The sequence below is a fragment of the Mesoplodon bidens genome, assembly GCF_964165515.1.
Source record: "Mesoplodon bidens genome assembly, chromosome: 2".
NCBI classification, from domain to species: Eukaryota; Metazoa; Chordata; class Mammalia; order Artiodactyla; family Ziphiidae; genus Mesoplodon; species Mesoplodon bidens.
Window position 1 is genome coordinate 108731208 of NC_138177.1, and position 6003 is coordinate 108737210.

A 6003-nucleotide genomic window follows, 5' to 3' on the forward strand; every position below is an offset into this window, starting at 1 on the left:
CAGATCATTTTTCTCAGTGGGACCCAAGGAGAATTTGGTGACAGAAATGCCAAGATAAATTTTTTTTTTTAATTAGGTTTTAAACGTCTACTTTTAGCATCATGGGCTCTATTTTGTGTCTTAGGGACACATCTGACTACTTGAGATTTAGCACACATGGTGTAAGGAGTTAATATCGTACAGCCAAAGTGAGCAAACTAATAAAGGCAAGGCGGTGCTTCCTCTGTAGGATCAGATCTGTTCCCCATTATTTGGTTCTGCTGTTGGAGAAAAATAAGACTTAGATATTACAACTGTCACTGTGACATCTGTTCTTTCAGGATCTGTGACTGCTTCAGTCACCACCTGACCCAGATCATCACCATAACCTTCTGTCCACTATTAAATTGTGAAAGGCCCTGGCCCTCCAGGTGGTACTTCAAGGTTGACATACCAAGATGTTTGTCTCTGTCCCCACAACTGCCTCTCAGCTGAAAAATACAGCCTCACTTTGTGCAGAATTGATGGCAAACCAAGTCTCCCAGGGTTCAAGGGGAGCAGCGGAGAGCAAGAGCTCTTGAGGCGTAGCCCCGTTCTGCTCTTAGTCACTTGTCACAGTCACAACCCCTGGAGGGCCTCGGAGCATGCAGAGGTGTCCCTTTTTGTTCTTTGTTGTTGGTTGTTCTCCTTTTCCTTTGAACAGATGACTCCAGCTATTAAAACGACAACAACAGAGCTACGTGCACCTATCCAATCTTACAAAACAGATATATATGTAAGGGGATATCAGTCTTTCTGAACACACAAAGAATAGTTTACTTTTGGAAACTTCCTCTAAATAGAGCTCCACCTCTGGTTGTATGTGTTTGGTTTCAAATCATTAATGACTTAACAGGATGGCTACTGCTAACCTAGATGCAAAAAGGACGCATCTCAAAAAGAGTCTTATCACGTGAGTTACCAAAATCAGGCCCGCACATACATTTACAGGAATGTAATAAATATGTAAAACAAGGCACATCTCTGCCATAAAGAGCTTTCCTTCCAAGAGCTCATTCGATTATTCATTCATTTATTTATCCATTCTTTCATTCGAAACCTGTTTACTGAGACTCTGTAATGGTCCAGACACTGCGCTGGGAACTAGGGTATGGCACTAGAGGAGGTACATTCTCTGTTCAGCATGATAAGAAAAAGCAGGGTTCGCACCTATATGTGTGATCCAGATTTCTCCCATATATTGAAAGAGAGAAAAATCTAACTACTTTCAGCCACACAGCCATTTAATAGTCAGCAATAAGCAGTTGACTTCCATTCTGTAAATGAAGGCACTGGATGATCTAAATCATGGAAAAAAAAAACAGAGGAGTCACAAGCTGGTTCTCACACGGTATACTTCAATTTCTTTTCCCACTCCCATTTCCCTACAATTTCTAGCCCTAATTCTGTAACTAGCTAAACGTATGATCTTACACAAGTCACTTAGCTTCTCTAAACCTTGATTTTCTCACATGTAAGATTCCTTTAGTTGATGTTTAGAAGATTTTTTTTAAAACCTGAAAAATATACTTTCAGACAAGCTTAAATCTTTTTTAATTCACTCTCTTCAAAGTGCCTCAGGACATTTGCATTATGGTTGAGCAGGCAGGATGGGAATATACAGGGTCTGTGCTGCCCAAGCAGTCTCAGCATCAGGAGTGTTCTACTCACCTGGAGAGCCCCTGGAGTCTGGTCCTGAACAAAGACACACTATCCGGACCTGGCAATGTTTACCCAGCTCAGAACGCAGTGGCAGTCTTGGCAAGAGAGGAGGTTGGAGACTGCTCTTTGTGGCATCTGCTGCTGCTTTATGGGTTTACATTTGTAGTGCTAGGCCTTTCTTTTCTTCTTTTTGCTTTTCTTTTGCTTTTCTAATTGACACAGTGCCTGAAAATTTAAGTGGTTGCAACCAGGTGAGTGTGGGCATCTTGTACAATAGCTGTATTGGTTATAATGGCCTGTACCCAGAAATGAGAGACTGAGACCCAGGAAAAATGCATTAAAAAAAAGCCTCATATTTGATGTTTTCTCTATAACCCAAAATAACCTAATTATTTAATTAAGCAAAAATGATCAATTATTATATAACAACTGAAAGGAAAATAAAATGTTGGATACAATTTTAAAATCAATATATATATATAAGGCCCTTCTCTATATCCCTTTGGCTCCTTCTGTTATAAGCTTCTATGGAAAAAAAAAAAAAAGCCTTTGAATACTTTTTCCACTAAACCTAAATTTTCAACCTCTGCTTTAGTTATTTTTGGTTCTTTTCTTCACATGAGTTTACTTTCACAAACAGCTAATATTCTGAGGTCTTTGCTGACCAGATCAAGTACTTCAAGATGTGTGATATCAAAAGGTCCTATTTAGATGAATGGGCTTCTGAAGCAGCAAGACTGAGAGCATAACATGTTGGTGGCATGACAGAATATTTTTGAATCTAGGATTTTTTTTTTCTTAGGTTTAAAAATTTTTTTAACGAGGGTAGAAATTTAGAAATAAGATGCCCAAAAGTCCTCTTGCTCCCTGGCTGACAGGTCCTCTACTTCATCATTCGTCCTCTGAAACTTTCAGGCTCTTTACCTCTATAAAGTGGTAGGACACATTCATTTACACTGAGGGGAGTTTTAAAGATCATGTTAGTGGACTATAAAAATGTCTTTTTTAGGGAGACAATTATGAAGGTACTTTTTATGTCTTCTTTGTGATTGGGGGTGAGAGAAAGGAAGAAACATATGCTTTTGGAAAGATAAGTTTGTACTTAAAAGCTGCTCCCTGAGTTCTTGATTATCTCAAGGTGAAGACAGTGTTAAATTACTTACTCGTGGTGACAACCTGTCAGATTGAACATGTAGCAGAAGGACAAGACAAACCCCAAAAGGGATTCAATGAAGGGTGAGCCATGGGGTTTGAGGTTTCCCTGAAGGAATAGATAAGGTGGGTGGGGATGGGATCTGGTGTCCTGCCTCAGTAAAAACCCCACCTGGAGAATGTGGAGAGCTTTCTTTCCCACTCCATGCTCAAGAGTCCCCCTTCTCTGTGGTGACTGGCATGTGTGGACTGGCACTCCCGTGAACACACATGAAGAAAACAGGCATCTTAAAAGATGAGGACTTCAGTTCTCAGAATAAACATTGGGAAGTATCAAGTTAATCTCCTTGGAAACTACCAGGGTCTGTTGTTACATGATAGGTACCTGGGTTTACTCAGAACTTACAGGACATGTGAAGTTTTAAAGCAGATGCAGTGGTAAGAAAACGGTAGAGATATACACCAAAAGGAATAGATGGAAGGATGGAATCATATAAATTCCTTAAAGAACTTAGAGATTTTTGAGTCTAGTTGCACTGACTAATATAGTAGCCACAGTGACTCTTGAGCATTTGAAATGTGCCTGGTCTGAATTGAGATGTGCTGTAAATGTAAAATATAAAACATCTTCAAGAAAATGGATTTTGAAGACTTAGTGTGAAAAGGAATGTAAAATATCTTGTTAATAAATGTTTCATACTGCTTATATGTGAAAAGAATAATATTGTGGATATGTTGGGCTAAATAACACACTAAATTAATTTCACCTGTTTCTTTTATGTTTTTTTAATATGGCTACCATAAATTTTTAAATTACTTATGTGGCTTGCATTTATGATGTACATTATATTTCTATTGGGCAGTGCTGGACTAGAGACTGCTTGCAAGAGCAAGCCCTATGTATTTGAATGTGGGGCAATATAAGAGGCATACTTGTGTTAAGGATTTTAAAACCCATATTTCTAAAATAAGTTCTATAGAATGGTGATATAACACAGCTTCTTATGATGCAGAATTGGCTATGTCATGGGTCAAGTAGCTCATCCTAAATCTTAATAACACTATTCAACAAAATCCCACATACGTATTGGCTTGGAATAGAAGTATCGTGTATCTACCAACATGAAAAAAGAAAAGGAAGGAATATAAAGAAACTGTTAACATTGGGGAATAGAAGGCATTCATTCAATATATAAAAGTACTTTTCAGCAACTCCCACAATTAGAGAAATTTCAGAAACATTAAAGGTTTTGGAAGTCCCCAAGGATTCACTCTAAGAAAGCCTATTGTCTTGAAGAAACCCCCAGGGGAATCAAAGAAACATGTGTTTTAATGGGATTTTCCTATTTGAGGACTGTGTTCTAGGTAATTTCCAACATGCTGAGTGTTTTCCCCCCATTTTGCTCCAGAAGAGTTCTGTATGAATTGGGTCTTCAAAGAGAAAAAATTTTATCTCTGTATAAAGTCACTCAAAGACCCCTCCACCTTAACTCCTCCTGAAAGGAAAGACGCCTTCTCAGAAGACTGTTCTACCACGTTGCGCATCACTCCCAAGATGTTTTTCAATCCCAGTGTAATTATCTCCATGATGGAGGAGGCTCCAGATGCATTTATTTGCTCCTCTCAGCGGCTGGAAGATGTATTCTATATTCAGTTAAAGTCAGTAATTAAAGTGGCCTAATCTGCATTCATTTTGTAACCACAGGCTGAAACTCCCCCTATGTCAACCTCAGAGGCGAGAGCGCTGCCACACTTAGAGCCACGGTGAAGATCTCTGATTGGCTGGTGCACGGTTAGAACAGTGAAATAATCTAATCTGGAATATTGCTCTCCTCACCTTTTTTTAATGAACATTTGCCTCACCACAGACCTTAATATAACAGCAGTAAAGGCGAGAGAGGAAATTGGAAACACGGCCAGGAGTGTGCCTTATGGCTCATAACAGCCCCAAATTGTGACCGTTTATTAAAACTAACACCCTTTTTTGAATGAGAGTGTGGATCAAAATATCCAGTGGTTTCTCTTCTTTGATATTCCTTTTTTTTTTTTTAAATAGCACTGAGTTTTAGTTTTAGGGTTTAATTAAGTTTCTAAAATTGTTTCTGACTAAAACATTGACATAAAAAGACAACTTGCCCATAATTTGGCCCCGTCCATTATTTCCATCATTTGTTTCAGTCCACAGGATATAACTTCTTGGGCCACTGGGACAAGAAAGAGTTAAGGCAGGTGAAGGAGGGAAGGGAAAAGGAGGCCAAAGAACTGCCTGACAAAATACAATGAAGGGCCTTCCCCAGGCCCGGGGCGCTCTGGCGCTGCCAGGGGAAAGGAGAGCCGAGCACAGTGTTCTCCGTGTCCACACACCTCCCTTTTGTTTCAGCAGAGTTTTGCCTTCCACTCATGCAAAACTTTGAATTTCCTGTTGGCTCTGAGGTGAGATTTATGACATTTATTAAGGTTACTATTCATTGTGAATTTACTGAGCAATAAGCCTAAGAGCTTTTAGGGGTCTCATCACCTATGTTTACAGGGGTGGCAGAGCTCCCCACAGAGTCACTGTCAGCCAGGTTGGCCAAATGTGGATTTCTTGGAGTGCCCAGGGTACGTGTCCTAGTCCGAGGGGAAGGTCCGGGAGAGCCAAAGGGCTCAAAGGAGACAAAGCCCTCAGCGCATGAGATTTGTTTTCTGCTCTGGCAGTTTGGGTCCACTTCCCTCTGGCTCAGCTACCTCATTCTGGCCATGTTTGAAGACACATTTGAGTGTTCCATTGTCTCCAGGGAGAAAGAGAAAAAATTTGAAATAATTGTGTGACGGGGAGGGAAGAGGGAAAGAGGGGCTGGCAGGAGTGGAGGTAAACACATGTTACAGACGTAATAGGGACAACGTAAACCGTTTCATGTATACTGTCACATTTAATCTTCACAGCAGTCCTGTAAGGCAGGTATTATTATTCCCACTTTACAAATGAAGAAGTTGAGGCTTAGAGAAATGAAATCACTTGCTGAAATGAAGACAGTTAGTGAATGGAAGAATCAGGATTTCAACTCCATTTTTCTGTGGCTTCCCAGTCCCGGTTGGGAGCTCCACACTTCATTGACTCCTATTTCAGCCCTCAGTTGCTGCTCATTTAACCTAAGCAATTGGTTTGGGTGTGTCATCAGGATATTTGAA